Source organism: Hylobates moloch, unplaced genomic scaffold (assembly GCF_009828535.3).
Source record: "Hylobates moloch isolate HMO894 unplaced genomic scaffold, HMol_V3 SCAFFOLD_11, whole genome shotgun sequence".
Classification (NCBI taxonomy): domain Eukaryota; kingdom Metazoa; phylum Chordata; class Mammalia; order Primates; family Hylobatidae; genus Hylobates; species Hylobates moloch.
In genome coordinates, this window is record NW_026652286.1 from 51,238,927 (window position 1) to 51,257,421 (window position 18,495).

The 18,495-nt window shown below is 41.5% G+C and overlaps 1 pseudogene; it reads left to right on the plus strand.

Annotated features, from left to right (window-relative positions):
- Positions 1 to 17,710, plus strand: part of LOC131384545 (uncharacterized) — a 29,763-nt pseudogene extending 12,053 nt beyond the window's left edge.
- The last annotated feature ends 785 nt before the right edge of the window (positions 17,711 to 18,495 follow it).

Below are 18,495 nucleotides of genomic sequence, written 5' to 3' on the forward strand. Positions count from 1 at the left end.
CCCACGAAAGGAACTGATTCCCACCACACCCTGTGAAAAGCATTAAGGTCAGGAGAACTCTACACAGTCTAGAAAACATCTGTAGGCAGAGGTATTTCTGGAAAGTACAGCAACTGCTTGCAGTAAATTAATAATAGATGTGCTGGACTCCCTCAGAAATATTTACCCAGCCTGCATGGTTAAGCACCAATAACCGGGAAGGGAACCTGAGCCTTACCTCAAACAGCCCTGACTACTGAAAATGAAGCAACGTCATCCTGGCTCTTCCTGATGCCAGTGGGGGCAGGAAACAAATTTGCAGAGTGCCTCACTCAGGAATATGAGAATCTTCAGTCTGCTGGGAAACGCTGGGAAAGGGAACTCAGACCCTGGGAGGTAAACACTGGACTAAGACAATAGATGAGGATTCTCTCATATATCTTATGCTTACATAGTGCTTACCATGGGCCAGGACCAAACTTATATTAACACATTTAATCCTGGGCATTATTGAGCTGGACACTAAACAGTTATAGCACTACTTTTAGGCCCACTTTACAGCTGAAAATACTGAGACATTGAAAAGTTAAGACAACTTTCCCAAGGAACTAGCTAGGAAGTGATGGAGCTGGGATTCAACTCAGGTAGTCTGGCCCCAAGGTATATGCCCTTAAACCACTTTGCTTTGGCTGCCACTTGTTGCCTTTTCCCAATAGTCAAGAGAGGGGGTCAAGTAAGAGGAAAGAGGCCCTACATTAAACTGCCAAACGTACACTTGGACAACATCCTGCTACATGCATCCTCTCTGTCTCCAGCCTCTGCTGAGAAATCTGCACTCTTCTCACCAGACAAACGCAGTAGCCACTTTTTTTCTTATTAAGAATTTACTGAGCACTCACTGGGGGCCAGAGACTGCGCTAGGCTTGGACTGGGCCTTGTGCAATGAATACAAAATGTGCCTTTTCCGGGAAGCCCCATCCTCTCTCCTTCTTTAGAGCTCTAACCTAGCCTTCAGGCCATTCTCTAGGATGAACTGAAGAACAGAGGTGTTTGAATAAACATGCAAAAGGGATTCTGCGGCAAATAAGTTTGGGAAACATGAGGCTAGCACCCTCACTGCAGGCCTTCTCAGAGCCTTTAGTGTGCTAGTGGCCCTGAGATCAACCAAGAGGAGTCAGTGTACAGGGCTTCTCAGATCACTCAACAAGGAAAACGTTCTTCTTTTTCTTCTTCTTTTTTTAAACCCATTTTATAGGGCTGATGTATCATAGAACACAGCTTGGGAGCCTGGGATATTTTGTCCTACAATAATACCTACTATGTCAAATTCATGTTGGGTTTTGACTGTGGGTCCATTGGCAGGACTCTGAGGCTGGGTACTCTGTCCTGCATCTCTGCCAAGCTCTTGCCTTCAGCCAGGCCTAAATCAGAAGAGTTCTCTGAAAGTTTTCATCCACAATGGTGTGATGGTTAATATTGAGTGCCAACTTGATTGGATTGAAGGATACAAAGTATTATTCCTGGGTGTGTGTGTGAGGGTGTTGCCAAAGGAAATTAACATTTGAGTCAGTGGGCTGGGAAAGGCAGACCCACCCTTAATATGGATTGGCACAATCTAATCAGCTGCATGGCTAGAATATAAGCAGGCAGAAAAATGTGAAAGGAGGGACTGGCCTAGCCTCCCAGCCTACATCTTTCTCCTGTGCTAGATGCTTCCTGGCCTCAAACATCGGACTCCAAGTCCTTCAGTTTTGGAACCTGGACTGGCTCTCTTTGCTCTTCAGCCTGCAGACGGCTTATTGTGGGATCTTGTGACAGTGTGAGTTAATACTTAATAGACTCCCCTTCTCATATATATATGTGTGTGTGTATATATATATATATATACACACACATACATATATATGTATATGTATGTGTGTGTGTATATATGTATATATATGTATATATCTAGAACCACTCCTGGTACCAAAATCTGTATTAGGGTTCTCTAGAGTATATATGTATATATGTATATACACATATATGTATATGTATATGTGTATATACACATACATATATATGTATATATGTATATACACATACATATATATGTATATATGTATATACACATACATATATATGTATATATGTATATACACATACATATATATGTATATGTATGTATATATGTATATACACACACATATACATATATATGTATATATGTATATACACATACATATATATGTATATATGTATATACATACACACATATATGTATACGTATATACGCACATACATATATGTGTATATATGTATGTATGCACATACATATATATGTATGTATGTATATATGCAAATATATATATTTGATTAGTTCTGTCCCTCTAGAGAACCCTCATACAGATTTTGGTACCAGGAGTGGTTCTAGAGAAACAGAATATTAAGGATGGAGTATTTTGGTGGTTTTAGGCTTTCTGGAATTGGTTGCTTAATATGATAAGACCCCAAAATGCTAAGGACTGTACTTCTAATCCTGTGAAGAACACTGATAGTCCTTGGTGTGAACTGTTTACAGACTTATGCAAAATAAATCCATTTGACATTCCTGATTCATTGCTTGTGAGAAGCAAGGGGTTTAGTGACTCTATACCTAATACGTTTGAACATATGTGGAGAGCTAAGGAACATAATGAAGCTGGTTGGTTGCTCTTAAGGTCAGTAGACAAAGTGATGAAAGAAAGTAATGAACTCAGGGATTCCATCTCCTGGCTTCAGAAGCAGATACTGAGCCTCAAATCTGTTAAGACTGCCCTGAGTGAGAGTCTTATCTCCTGCAGAGAAAGAGCTGAAATTGTGGAAAAACAGACACAAGCTCTTATCATGTGAGTGGCTGACCTGCAACAAAAGGTGCATGCACAGCCTCACCAGGTGTTTACGGTTAAAGTGAAGGCATTGATTGGAAAAGAATGGGACCCTGCAACTTGGAATGGGGGTGTGTGGGATGACCCTGATGAAGCTGGGGACTCTGAGTTTGTAAACTCTGATGAACCTTTTTTGCCAGAAGAAACAGCTTCCCCATCCCCAGTAGTGGCAACATTCCCTCCCTGACCCATGCTGCCCCATCAGCCTCTCCACCTTTGTCTGAGGACATAAACCCTGTGCTGCCTGAGGCAACAGTGATGGGCTCCCCTGAGGCAGTTGCCAGGCAAGGCATGTTGACTCTCTTCAGGAGCCACCCCCAACACCCCTGTTTGCGTCTAGACCTATAACTAAAGTCCCAGCAAGCCCCTAGAGGTGAGGTTGAGAGCGTGACCCATGAGGAAGTGCGCTACACTCAAAAAGAACTGCTTGAGTTTTTTAATTTATATAAACAGAAATCTGGAGAACAGGCATGGGAATGGATATTAAGGGTGTGGAATAATGGTAGAAGAAACAGAGTTTAATCAGGCTGAATTTATTGACTTGGGCCCACTAAGTAGGGAATCTGCATTTAATGTTGCAGCTTGGAGAATTAAAAAAGATTCTAATAGTTTATTTGCTTGGTTAGCTGAAATATGGATTAAAAGATGGCCCACTGTGAGTGAGCTGGGAATGCTTGATCTCTGCTGGTTTAATGTAGAGGAAGGGATCCAAAGGCTTAGGGAGATTGGGATGGTGGAGTGAATTAGTCACTTTAGACCTACTCATCCCATCTAGGAGGGTTCAAAAGATATACCCTTGACCAATGCCTTGTGAAATAGATTTGTGAGGGCAGCACCTGCATCTTTGAAGAGCCCTGCAATTGCTCGTCTCTGTATGTCAGATCTAACAGTGGGAACCACAGTCACTCAACTGCAAAATTTAAATATATTGGGAATAATTGGATCCCAAGTGGCAGCGCTCAACTGTCAAAGGCAAGGTGGGCATTGCTACCTTAATGGACAGCAGAGGCAAAGTGGAAACCAGAATAGTCTGATTTGTGTAGAGCTCTGGCATTGGCTAATTTATCATTGTGTTACTAGAAGTGAAACTGATAGGAAACCTACTGCATTCCTACATAATTTATACAAGCAGAAAAATTCTAGGTCAAATGGACAAAAGACTAATTTGAATAATAAAAACAGAGAATCATGGCCCCTCAATCAATTTCCAGACTTGTGCCAGTTTACAGACCCTGACCCCTTGAATGAAGGGGGAGGCCAGGTCCCCTTGAGGAAGGACCCTACTACATTATCAACAATGTATCCAGTGAATCTTTCTCCCATCCCTCCCCAAGGAGACATCTGGCCTTTTACTACGGTAATTGTGCATGGAGAAAGGGAAATGATTAGACATTTTGGGGACTACTGGACACTGGCTCTGAGCTGATGTTGACTACAGGGGACCCCAAATGTCATTGTGATCCTCCAGTTAAAGTAGGCGCTTATGGAGGTCAGGTAATTAATGGAGTTTTAGCTCAGGTCTGACTTATAGTGGGTCCATTGGGTTCCCCTACTCATTCTGTTGCCATTTCCCCAGTGCTAGAATGCATAATTGGCACAGACAAACTTAGCAGCTAGCAGAACTCCCACATCGGCTCCCTGACTGGTAGTGTGAGGGCTATTATGGTAGGAAAGGCCAAATGGAAGCCATTAGAGCTGTGTCTACCTCGAAAAACAGTAAATCAAAAACAATATCACATCTCTGGAGGGATTGCAGAGATTAGTGACGCCATCAAGGACTTGAAAGATGCAGGGGTGGTGATTCCCACCACATTCCTGTTCAGCTCTCTCATTTGGCCTGTGCAGAAGACAGATGGATCCTGGAGAATGATAGTGGATTATTGTAAACTTAACCAAGTAGTGACTCCAATTGCAGCTGCTGTACCAGATGTGGTTTCGTTGCTTGAGCAAATTCACACATCTCCTGGTACCTGGTATGCAGCCATTGACTTGGCAAATACTTTTTTTTCCCATTCCTGTCAATAAGGCCCAACAGAAGCAATTTGTCTTCAGCTGGCAAGGCCAGCAATATACCTTTACTGTCCTACCTCAGGGATATATCAACTCTTCAGCTTTGTTTCATAATCTTATTCGGGGAGATCTTGATCACTTTTTGCTTCAGCAGGATATCACACTGGTCCATTACATTGATGACGTTATGCTGCTTGGATCCAGTGGGCAAGAAGTAGGAAACACGCTGGACTTATTGGTGAGACATTTGCGTGCCAGAGAATGGGAAATAAATCCAACTAAAATTCAGTGACCTTCTATATCAGTAAAATTTCTAGGAGTCCAGTGGTATGGGGCCTGTCAAGATATTCCTTCAAAGTGAAGGATAAATTGCTGCATTTGACCCTTCCTACAACCAAGAAAGAGGCACAAAGCCTAGTGGGCCTATTTGGATTTTGGAGGCAAGACATTCCTCATCTGGGTGTGTTACTCCAGCCCATTTACTGAGTGACCCAAAAGGCTGCCAGTTTTGAGTGGGGTCCAGAAAAGAAGGGTCTGCAACAGGTCCAGGCTGCTGTGCAAGCTGGACCATATGACCCAGCAGATCCAATGGTGCTTGAGGTGTCAGTGGCGGATAGGGATGATGTTTGGAGCCTTTGGCAGGCCCCCATAAGTAAATCACAGCAGAGGCCTCTAGGATTTTGGAGCAAAGCCCTGGCATCTTCTGCAGATAACTACTCTCCTTTTGAGAGACAGGTCTTGGCCTGTTACTGGGCTTTGGTGGAAACTGAACATTTGACTATGGGTCATCAAGTCACCATGAAACCTGTACTGTCTATCATGTATCTATAAAGTGGCTCATGCACAGCAGCATTCCATCATCAAATGGAAATGGTATATACGTGATTGGGCTTGAGCAGGTCCTGAAGGCACAAGTAAGTTACATGAGGAAGTGGCTCAAATGCCCACGGTCTCCACTCCAGCCATCCTGCCTTCTCTCCCCCAGCCTGCACCAGTGGCCTCATGGGGAGTTAGTTCCCTATGATCAGTTGACAGAAGAAGAGAAGACTAGGGCCTGGTTCACTGATGATTCTGCATGATATGCAGGCACCACCTGAAAGTGGACAGCTGCAGCACTACAGCCCCTTTCGAAAGGATATCCCTGAAGGACAGCAGTGAAGGGAAATCTTCCCAGTGGGCAGAACTTCGAGCAGTGCACCTAAACAGTGTGCACTTTGCATGGAAGGAGAAATGACCAGATGTATGATTATATATAACTCATGGGGTGCAGCCAATGGTCTGGCTGGATGGTCAGGGACTTGGAAGAAGCATGATTGGAAAATTGGTGACAAAAAAATTTGAGGGACTCAAACGGACAGAGCAGTATGCAGAGGCTTGCACTGTGAACTTTAGCTCCAGATTGACTGCCAGAACAAACCAGCAATCCTGAGAGGACCCATAAACCCTTTGAAGGAAGCAGACAGCTCCTGCAGGACCTGGGAGATACCCCAAATACTGTGAGTGCCCCAACTGTAGAAGGGGGACAGGGAGAGCCTCCTCTCCTGAACACGTACCCCCACTGGAGAAATTGAACTTCTGTTTGTGGGAGGAATTTCCTACCTTACCTGGAACTGAGCCAATTTAGAGAGGTGAGTGAAATACAGGGGTAGAGGAAGCAGCAGAAAGGCGCTGGGAGCTTGCTGGGAGCCCAAACAGGCTATTCCTGCCTGGCACCAGAGGGATCCATTGGGAGGGTGGCCAGAGGTGGCGGGATGGGTTGGAGGAACTCCACAGGGAGAAGGAAATCTCCAGCTGAACTCTGTAACAATTTGAAAGGGGTAAGAAGGCTCCTGGCCAGAACTCGGGGGAGGGCACAAATCTGGTGTGCAGACTCCACAGGTGGAGGAAGAACCAAGCCCTTTACTTTTGCAGCTGGGAAGTGGGTAGCCTGGGGCAAGTTTTCAAGCCTGGCTCGCCCACCACCTGGAAACAGACTTGGTGCTGTTCATTGAGGGGGGTAGGGGGAGCATGGTGGGAGTGAGACTGGCCCTTGGGTTTGCATGGGAGCTGGGTGAGGCCTGTGACTGCTGGCTTTCCCCAGCTTCCCTGACAAATTGCATGGCTCAGCAGGGGCAGCCATAGTCTGCCCAGGTACACAACTCCAGTGACTTGGGCATCTCACCCCCATCCCCTACAGCAGCCACAGCAAGACCTACCCAAGGAGAGTCTGAGCTCAGACAGGCCTAGCCCTGCACCCGATCTGATGGTCCTTCCCTACCCACCCTGGTAGTGGAAGACAAAGAGCATTTAATCGTGGGAGTTCTAGGGCCCCACCCACCACTGGTTCCTCATACTACCACAGCTGAGGCTCTCTGGAAAGTGTCACCTCCTGGCAGGAGGCCAAAAAGCACCAAAATACAGCATTAAACCACCAAAGCTAAGAACCCTCACAGAGTCCATTGCAATCCCCTGCCACCTCCACTGGAACAGGAGCTGGTATCCACCACTGAGAGACCCATAGACAGTTCTTATCACAAGACTCTTTGCAGACAACTCCCAGTACCAGCCTGGAGCCGGGTAGACTTGCTGGGTGGCTAGACCCAGAAGAGAGACAACAATCATTGCAGTTCAGCTTACAGGAAAGCACATCCATAGGAAAAGGGGGACAGTACTACATCAAGAGAACACCCTGTGGGACAAAAGAATCTGAACAACAGCCTCCAGCCCAAGATCTTCCCTCTGACAGAGGCTACCCAAATGAGAAGGAACCAGAAAACCATCTCTGATAATATGACAAAACAATGATCTTTAATGCCCCCCAAAAATCACACGAGTTCACCAGCAATGGATCTAAACCAAGAAGAAATCCCTGATATACCTGAAAAGGAAGTCAGGAGATCAGTCATTAAGCTAATCAGGGAGGGACCAGAGAAAGGCAAAGCCCAATGCAAAGGAAAAAAAAAATACAAGAAGTGAAGGGAGAAATAGTCAAGGAAACAGATAGCTTAAAGAAAAAACAGGCCAGGCGCAGTGGCTCATGCCTGTAATCCCAGCACTTTGGGAGGCCGAGGCAGGTGGATCACGAGGTCAGGAGATTGAGACCATCCTGGCTAACATGGTAAAACCCCACCTCTACTAAAAATACAAAAAATTAGCCGGGCACGGTGGCGGGTGCTGGTGGTCCTAGCTACTTGGGAGGCTGAGGCAGGAGAATGGCATGAACCCGGGAGGCGGAGGTTGCAGTGAGCCGAGATCGCTCCACTGTACTCCAGCCTGGGCGACAGAGCAAGACTCCGTCTCAAAAAAGAAAAAACAATCAAATTTCAGGAAAAACTGGACACACTTATCAAAATGCAAAATGCTCTGGAAAGTCTCAACAATGGAATTGAACAAGTAGAAGAAAGAAATTCAGAGCATGAAGACAAGCTCTTAGAATTAACCTAATCCAACAAAGACAAAGAAAAAAGAATAAGAAAATATGAACAAAGTCTCCAAGAAGTCTAAGATTATGTTAAATGACCAAACCTAAGAATAATCAGTGTTCCTGAGAAAGAAAAGAAACCTAAAAGCTTGGAAAACATATTTGGGGGAATAATTGAGGAAAAGTTCCCTGGCCTGCTAGAGAACCTAGCCATCCAAATACAAGAAACACAAAAAACACCTGGAGAATTCATCGCAAAAAGATTGCCTCGGCACATTGTCATCAGGTTATCCAAAGTGAAGAGAAAGGAAAGAATCCTGAGAGCTGTGAGACAGAAGCACGAGGTAACCTATAAGGGAAAATCTATCAGAGTAACAGTAGATTTCTCAGCAGAAACCGTAAAAGCCAGAAGGGACTAGGGCTCTATCTTCAGCCTCCTCAAACAAAACAATTATCAGCCAGGAATTTTGTATCCAGCAAAACTAAGCAACATATATTAAGGAAAGGTACAGTCTTTTTCAGACAAACAAATGCTAAGAGAATTTGCCGCTACCAAGCTACCACTACAAGAACTACTAAAGGGAGCTCTAAATCTTGAAGCAACTCCTGGAAATACATCAAAACAGAACTTCCTTAAAGCATAAATCACACAGAACCTATAAAACAAAAATACAAGTTAAAAAGCAAAAACAAAAAATAAAGTACACAGGCAACAAACAGCACGATGAAAGCAATGCTGTCTCACATCTCAATACTAACATTGAATGTAAATGGCCTAAATGCTCCACTTAAAAGATACAGAACTGCAGGGTGGATAAAAACTCACCAACCGTCTGCTGCCTTCAGTCCTTACCTAACAGTAAGGACTCACATAAACTTAAAGTAAAGGGGTGGGAAAAGGCATTTCATGCAAATGGACACCAAAAGCCAGCAGGGGTAGCTATTCTTATATCAGACAAAACAAACTTTAAAGCAACAGAAGTTAAAAGAGATAAAGAGGGACATTATATAATGGTAAAAGGCCTTGTCCAACAGGAAAATATCACAATCCTAAACATATATGCACCTAGCACTGGGGGTCCTAAATTTATAAAACAATTACTAATAGACTTAAGAAATGAGGCCGGGCACGGTGGCTCATGCCTGGAATCCCAGCACTTTGGGAGGCCAAGGCAGGCAGATCATGAGGTCAGGAGATCGAGACCATCCTGGCTAACATGGTGAAACCCCGTCTCTACTAAAAATACAAAAAAAATTAGCCAGGTGCAGTGGCAGTTGCCTGTAGTCCCAGCTACTCGGGTGGCTGAGGCAGAAGCATAGCGTGAACCCGGGAGGCGGAGCTTGCAGTGAGCTGAGATAGCACCACTGCAGTCCGGCCTGGGAGAAAGAGCGAGATTCCGTCTCAAAAAAAAAAAAAAAAAGGAATGAGATAGACAGCAATACAATAATAGTGGGGGACTTCAGTACTCCACTGACAGCACTAGGTGGGTCATCAAGACAGAAAGTCAGCCAAGAAGCAATGGATTTAAACTATACCTTGGAACAAATGGACTTAACAGTTATATACAGAACATTTCATCCAACAATCACAGAATACACATTCTATTCAACAGCGCATGGAACTTTCTCCAAGATAAGCCATACAATAGGCCATAAAATGAGCCTCAATAAATTTAAGAAAATTTAAATTATATCGAGCTCTGTCTCAGACCACAGTGGAATAAAATTGGAAATCAACTCCAAAAGGAACCTTTAAAACCATGAAAAAACATGGAAATTAAATAACCTGCTCTTGAATGAGCACTGAGTCAAAAATGAAATCAAGATGGAAATTTAAAAATTGTTCCAACTTAACGACAATAATGACACAACCTATCAACACCTCTGGGATATGGCAAAGGTGGTGCTAAGAGGAAAGTTCATAGCCCTAAACACCTACATCAAAAAACACTGAAAGAGCACAAACTGACATTCTAAGGTCACACCTCAAGGAACTAGAGAAACAAGAACAAATCAAACCCAAACCCAGCATAAGTAAGGAAATAACCAAGATCAGAGCAGAACTAAATGAAATTGAAACAAACAAACAAAAAATACAAAAGATAAATGAAACAAAAAGCTTATTTTTGAAAAGATAAATAAAATTGATAGACCACTAACAAGACTAACCAAGAAAAGAAGAGAGAAAATCCAAATAACCTCACTAAGAAACAAAACAAGAGATATTACAACTGACACCACTGAAATACAAAAGATCACCCAAGGCTATTGTGAACACCTTTATGCACTTAAACTAGAAAACCTAGAAGAGATAAATAAATTCCTGGAAAAATACAACTCTCCTAGCTTAAATCAGAAAGAATTGGCTATCCTGAACAGACCAATAACAAGTAGCGAAATTGAAATGATAATTTAAAAATTACCAACAACAAAAAAGTCCAGCACCAGACGGATTCACAGCAGAATTCTACCAGACAGTCAAAGAAGAATAGGTACCAATCCTTTTGACACTATTCCACAAGATTGAGAAAGAAGGAACCCTCCTTAATTCATTCTGTGAAGCCAGCATCACCCTAATCCAAAATCAGGAAAGGACATAACCAAAAAAGAAAACCATAGACCAATAATCTTGATGAACATAGATGCTAAAATCCTTAATAAAATACTAGCTAACCAAATCCAACAACATATGAAAAAAAAATAATTCACCTTGATCAAGTGGGTTTCATACCAGGGATGCAGGGATGATTTAACATGAGCAAGTCAATAAATGTGCTACACCACGTAAACAGAATTAAAAACCACATGATCATCTCAATAGATGCAGAAAAAGCATTTGACAAAATTCAGCATCGCTTTATGATTAAAACTCTCAGCAAAATCAGCATACAAGGGAGATACCTCAATGTAATAAAAGCCATCTATGACAAACCCACAGACAACATAATATTTAATAGGGAAAAGTTGAAAGCATTCCTTCTGAGAACTGGAACAAGACAAGGAAGCCCACTCTCATCACTCCTCTTCAACACAGCACTAGAATTCCTAGCCAGAGCAATCAGACAAGAGAGAGAAATAAAGGGCTTCCAAATCATTAAAGAGAAAGCCAAACTGTCACTGTTTGCTGACGATATGATTGTTTACCTTGAAAACCCTAAAGACTCCTCCAGAAAACTCCTAGAACTGATAAAAGAATTCAGCAAAGTTTCCAGATAGAAGATTAATGTATACAAATCAGTAGCTCTACTATACACCAACAGCGACCAAGTGGAGAATCAAATCAAGAACTCAACTCCTTTTACAACAGCTGCAAAAAAATAAAATACTTAGGAATCTGCCTAACCAAGGAGTCAAAAGATCTCTACAAGGAAAACTACAAAACACTGCTGAAAGAAATCATAGACAACACAAATAAATGGAAACACATCCCATGCTCATGAATGGGGAGAATCAATATTGTGAAAATGATCATACTGCCAAAAGCAATCTACAAATTCAACCCAATTCCCATCAAAATACTACCATCATTCTTCACAGAATTAGAAAAAACAATTCTAAAATTCATATGGAACAAAAAAAGAGCCCGCATAGCCAAAGCAAGACTAAGCAAAAAGAACAAATCTGGAGGCATCTCACTGCCTGATTTCACATATATGAACAGAATAGAGAACCCAGAAATAAACACAAATATTTACAGCTAACTGATCTTCGACAAAGCAAACAAACATAAAGTGGAGAAAGGACACCCTATTCAATACACGGTGCTGGGATAATTGACTAGCCACATGTAGGAGAATGAAACTGGGTCCTCATCTCTCACTTATACAAAAATCAACTCAAGATGGATTAAGGACTTAAATCTAACACCTGAAACCATAAAAATTCTAGAAGATAACATTGGAAAAACCCTTCTAGAAATTGGCTTAGGCAAGGATTTCATGACCAAGAACCCAAAAGCAAATGCAGTAAAAACAAAGATAAATAGCTGGGACCTAATTAAACTAAAGAGCTTTTGCATGGCAAAAGGAACAGTCAGCAGAGTAAACAGACAACTCACAGAGTGGGAGAAAATCTTCACAATCCGTACACCTGACAAAGGACTAATATCCAGAATCTACAATGAACTAAAACAAATCAGTAAGAAAAAAACAATCCTATCAAAAAGTGGGCTAAGGACACGAATAGGCAATTCTCAAAAGAAGATACATAAATGGCCAACAAACATACGAAAAAATGCTCAATATCACTAGCAATCAGGGAAATGCAAATCAAAACCACAATGCGATACCACCTTACTCCTGCAAGAATGGACATAATCAAAAAGTTAAAAAAAAAAAAACAGTAGATATTGATGTGGATGTGGTGATCAGGGAACACTTCTACACTACTGGTGGGAATGTCAACTAGTACAGCCATTATGGAAAACAGGGTGGAGATTCCTTAAAGAACTAAAAGTAGAACTACCATTTGACCCACGAATCCCACCAGTGGGTATCTACCCGGAGGAAAATAAGTCATTTTACAAAAAAGATACTTGCACATGCATGTTTATAGCAGCACAGTTCACAGTTGCAAAATTGTAGAACCAGCCCAAATGCCCATCAATCAACCAGTGGATAAAGTAACAGTGATATACCTATCATATATATACACACATATATGATGATATATGTATCATCTATATGTATCATATATGTATCATCTGTATGTATCATATATGTATCGTCTATATGTATCATATATGTATCATATATGTATCATATATGTGTGGGTATATATGATATGCATATCACAGTTACTTTATCCACTGGTTGATTGATGAGCATTTGGGCTGGTCCTATAATTTTGCAACTGTGAACTGTGCTGCTATAAACATGCAAGTGGAAGTATCTTTTTTGTATAATGACTTATTTTCCTCTGGGTAAATACCCACTAGTGGGATTCATGGGTCAAATGGTAGTTCTACTTTTAGTTCTTTAAGGAATCTCCACACTGTTTTCCATAGTGGCTGTACTAGTTTACATTCCCACCGGCAGTGTAGAAGTGTTCCCTGATCACCACATCCACACCAATATCTACCGTTGTTTTTTTTTTAATCGTTTGATTATGGCCATTCTTTCAGGAGTAAGGTGGTATCGCATTGTGGTTTTGATTTGCATTTCCCTGATCGCTAGTGATATTGAGCATTTTTCATCATATAATCATCATACATCATACATATATGATCATACATATATGATATATATCATCATACATATATGATCATACATATATGAGATATATATGATATATATCTCATATATGTATGATATATATATATATTCCATCATATATATCATATATATGTGATGGAATACAACTCAGCAATAAAAAAATGAATTAACAGCATTTGCAGAAATCTGGATGAGATTGGAGACTATTATTCTAAGTGAAGAAACTCAGGAATGGAAAACCAAATATTATATGTTCTCACTGATATGTGGGAGCTAAGCTATGAGGATTCAAAGGCATAAGAATGATACAATGGATTTTGGGAACTTAGGGGGAAGAGTGGGTTGGGGTCAAGGGATAAAAGGCTGTAAATATGGTGCAGTATATACTGCTTGGATGATGAGTGCACCAAAATCTCACAAATCACCACTAAAGAACTTATTCATGTAACCAAATACCAGCTGTACCCCAATAACTTATTGAAATATAATAATAATAAAAAGAAATTTGGGGAAGAGGTATGTGATTGACCTCTTTGAGCGATCAAAAGCTGTGAACATATCTGCATCCCATGTAAGTGCTCACCAGTGGGTGACCTCAGCAGAGGAGATTTTAATAATCAAGTGGATAGGATGATCCATTCTATGAACACCACTCAGCCTCTTTCCCCAGCCACCCCTGTCATCGCCCAATGGGCCCATGAACAATGTGGCCATGGTGGCAGGGATGGAGGTTATGCATGAGCTCAGCAACATAGACTTACACTCACCAAGAGTGGCTATGGCCACTGCTGAGTGCCCAATTTCCCAGCAGCAGAGACCAACACTGAGCCCTCGATATGGCACCATTCCTCAGGATGAGTAGCCAGCTACCTGGTGGCAGGTTGATTATACTGGACCTCTTCCATCATGGAAGAGGCAGAGGTTTGTCCTCACTGGAACAGATACTTGCTCCAGATATGGGTTTGCCTATCCTTCATGCAATGCTTCTGCCAAGACTACCATCCACGGACTCACAGAATGCCTTATCCACTGTCATGGTATTCCACTCAGCACTGCCTCTGACCAAGGCACTCACTTTATGGCTAAAGAAGTGCGACAGTGGGTTCACGCTCATTGAATTCACTGGTCTTACCATGCTCCCTATCATTCTAAAGCAGCTGGATTGATAGAATGGTGGAATGGCCTTTTGAAGTCACAATTACAATGCCAACTAGGTGACAATACTTTGCAGGGCTGGGGCAAAGCTCTGCAGAAGGCCGTGTATGCTCTGAATCAGCATCCAATATATGGCACTGTTTCTCCCATAGCCAGGATTCACATGTCCAGGAATCAGGGGGTAGAAGTGGCACCACTCACCATTAACCCTGGTGATCCACTAGCAAAAATTTTACTTCCTGTTCCTGTGACATTATGTTCTGCTGGCCTAGAGGTTTTAGTTCCAGAGGGAGGAGCACTGCTATCAAAAGACATAATGATTCCATTAAACTGGAAGTTAAGATTGCCACCTGGACATTTTGAGCTCCTTCCACCTTTAAGTCAACAGGCTAAGAAGGGAGTTACAGTGTTGGCTGGGGTGATTTACCTGGATTATCAAGATGAAATCAGTCTACTACTCCACAGTGGAGGTAGGAAGAGTATGCATGGAATACAGGAGATCCATTAGGGCATCTGTTAGTATTACTCTGTCCTGTGATTAAGGTCAATGGAAAACTACAATAGACCAATCCAGGCAGGACTACAAATGAACCAGACCCTTCAGGAATGAAGGTTTGGATCACTCCACCAGGGAAAAAAAACCACAAGGTGCTTGCTGAAGGCAAAGGGAATATAGAATGGGTAGTAGAAGAAGGTAGTCATTAATACCAGTTACAACCGCGTGACCAGCTGCAGAAATGAGGATTGTAATTGTCATGAGTATTTCCTCTTTTGTTAAAAACATGTCTGTGCATATATACACTTGTACTAAGAAAATACTTTCATTTTATTTCCTTTCTCCGTTATCATGCGACATAAGATTTATTAACTTCACGCCAACATTTAAGTGTTGTTAACTTTATGTAATAGTATTTGGGTTGGGGATTGGTGCGTCTCCAGTTGTACGAAGGATAGTGGTTTTATGTTAGGCATAATTATGACCTTATTATTGTCTTTATTTGAAGATTATGTATGATCTCAGGAGATGTGCATGAGTTCAAGTTGACAAGGGGTGGACTTGTGATTGTTAATACTGAGTGTCCACTTGTTTGGATTGAAGGATACAAAGTACTGATCCTGGGTGTGTGTGAGGGTGTTGCCAAAGGAGGTTAATATTTGAGTCAGTGGGCTGGGAAAGGCAGACCCACACTTAATCTGGGTGGGCACAATCTAATCAGCTGCCAGCATGGCTAGAATGTAAGCAGGCAGAAAAATGTAAAAAGAGAGACTAGCCTAGCCTTCCAGCCTACATCTTTCTCCCATGCTGGATGCTTCCTGCCCTTAAATATCGGACTCCAAATTCTTCAGTTTTGGAACTTGGACTGGCTCGCTTTGCTCCTCAGCCTGCAGATGGCCTATTGTGGGACCTTGTGATGGTGTGAGTTTATATATTTTATATAATATATAATATATATAATTTATTTATATATAATTATATATAATATAAAAAATATATAATTTATATAATATATAATTATATATTTATATAAAATATAAAATATATTTATTTTATATATAAAATATTTTTATATTTATTTTATATAAAAAATATTTTATATTATAAATATAATATATAGATTATGTAATATATATGTATTTTCCATTAGTTCTGTCCCTCTAGAGAACGCTGAGTAATACAGATGGCATAAGTGAGTGCTATAAAACAAAATTCGAAGATGGAACCAACATTCCTCATGTCTGCTTACATCTTTTATTCTGTCTCCTAGGTGACAGGCATTTCTTGCCTAGATGACTCTCAGGCATGGTCTCTTATTCACTCTGGACACTCCTTGTCAGGGCACAGAGCCCTTCACATCTGCCCCTGCCCATGTCTTCTGGATCGTCTCCCATCTCTCCCTATATGCCTCTTCAACTTCAACTCCCCAGAAGCACAGGCAGTTCCAGAGTGCAACATGGCTTCCTTTAGACCAGGTTCCCACCTGCTAGCCAGTCCTCAGCAACCTCTGCTGTGTGGTTTCCCTTTCTTTAATCCCTTGCTCAAGCCTCTTGAGATTTGAAACCTTCTTTGAAGACATACCATCCCCTTCCCTGCAGGCTCCCTATCCCCAAGGTTGGGCTAGATGCCCTTACTTTTATGGTCTGGGCTGGTCAGTCCTAAGCCTCACCTATTAACCTGAGTGGGTGGGGATGTGTCCTAAGTTAAGATATCCCATGTATTTTGTGCTGTGGGTCATAGTCAAAATAGTCAGCAAGCCACTGATCTTATTTACCCTCCTATTTAAGATGCTTCCAAGTCTTGTGTGAGGCTCAGACTGAGCCTTTAAAATCCCCACATTTCCCTTTTCTGGGCTTCTCTGCCTGGCAGAAACAGGGCTACATCTTGTTCTTGTACTCTTGAAGCCTGGTAGCACTCTCTGACCACCACAGAAGAAGTCTGCTTAATGGACTCACATTTTTGTAATAAAATAAAAGCACCAAGCCAGAATAGAAGGCTTCGTTGTCAGATCTTATTCTCCAAATGTATTTTCTTCACAGTTTTCGAACTTCTAAAACCATCAAACAGCTTTGGCATGACAGTCGTCTTCTACAAATGAAAACAGGATTTAGTGCAGTGGCATTTCCGCTGCTCTGAGGGAAGCTGATTTAGACAGAAGAGGCAGGAAGGAAGAGGGAGGGGATCTGTGGAGCTGGAACCAGGCCCCTGCAGAGGTGGCTGGGCCTCTGACTCTACTGTCTGTGGGTGGAAAAACAATCTTTCCCCTTGGACCAAAAGTACCAGGCTGCCTCCCTGAGATTAAGGTGCTAGACGGAGCCTATTAATGTGAATATACCATTCAAGGCAGTGAAAACAGGCTCAACACAGAATCATTAGCAGCAGGGGAGACCTAGAGACTTCTTCCTAGCTCTGTCTTCCTCCTACCTCTGCTCCTAATTCCCTTCTTCTCTGGGCCTCAGATTCCTCACCTGAATATGGAAGGGTTAGATTAAATCAGCGGCTGTTATTTTCTGACTGTGACTCAACATTAAGAAATACATTTGAAGACTAAGAAACAGAGAAGACCCAAATAAAATCAGAGATGAAAAAGGAGACATTACAATTGACACTGCATAAATTCAAAGGATCATTAGAGACTACTATGAGCAACTATATGCCAATAAATTGGAAAACCTAGAAGAAATGGATAAATTCCTAGACATATACATCCTACTAAGATTAAACCATGAAGAAATCCAAAACCTGAACAGACTAATAACAAGTAATGAGATTGAAGCCATAATAAAAAGTCTCTCAGCAAAGAAAAGCCAGGGACCTGATGGCTTCACTGCTGAATTTCACCAAATATTTTAAAAAGAACTAACACCATTCCTACTCAAACTATCCTGAAAAATAGAGGAGGAGGAATACTTCAAAACTCATTCTACAAGGCCAATATTACCCTGATAACCAAGCCAGACAAAGATGCATCAAACAAACAAACCAAACCAAACAAACAAAACCAGGCCAATATGATTGATGAACATCAATGCCACAAAACACTAGAAAAGTGAATTCAACAACTCATTAAAAATATCACTCATCATAACCAAGTGGAATTTATTCCCAGATGCAAGGATGGTTCAACATACAAAAATCAATCAATGTGAGATATCATATTAACGGAATGAAGAATGAAAATCATATAATCATTTCAATTGATGCTGAAGAGGCATTTGACAAAATTCTTTTATGATAAAAACTCTAAAAAACTTGGTATAGAAAGAACATACCTCAACACAATAAAAGCCATATGTAACAGATCCACAGCTGGAATCATACTGAATGGGGAAAAAC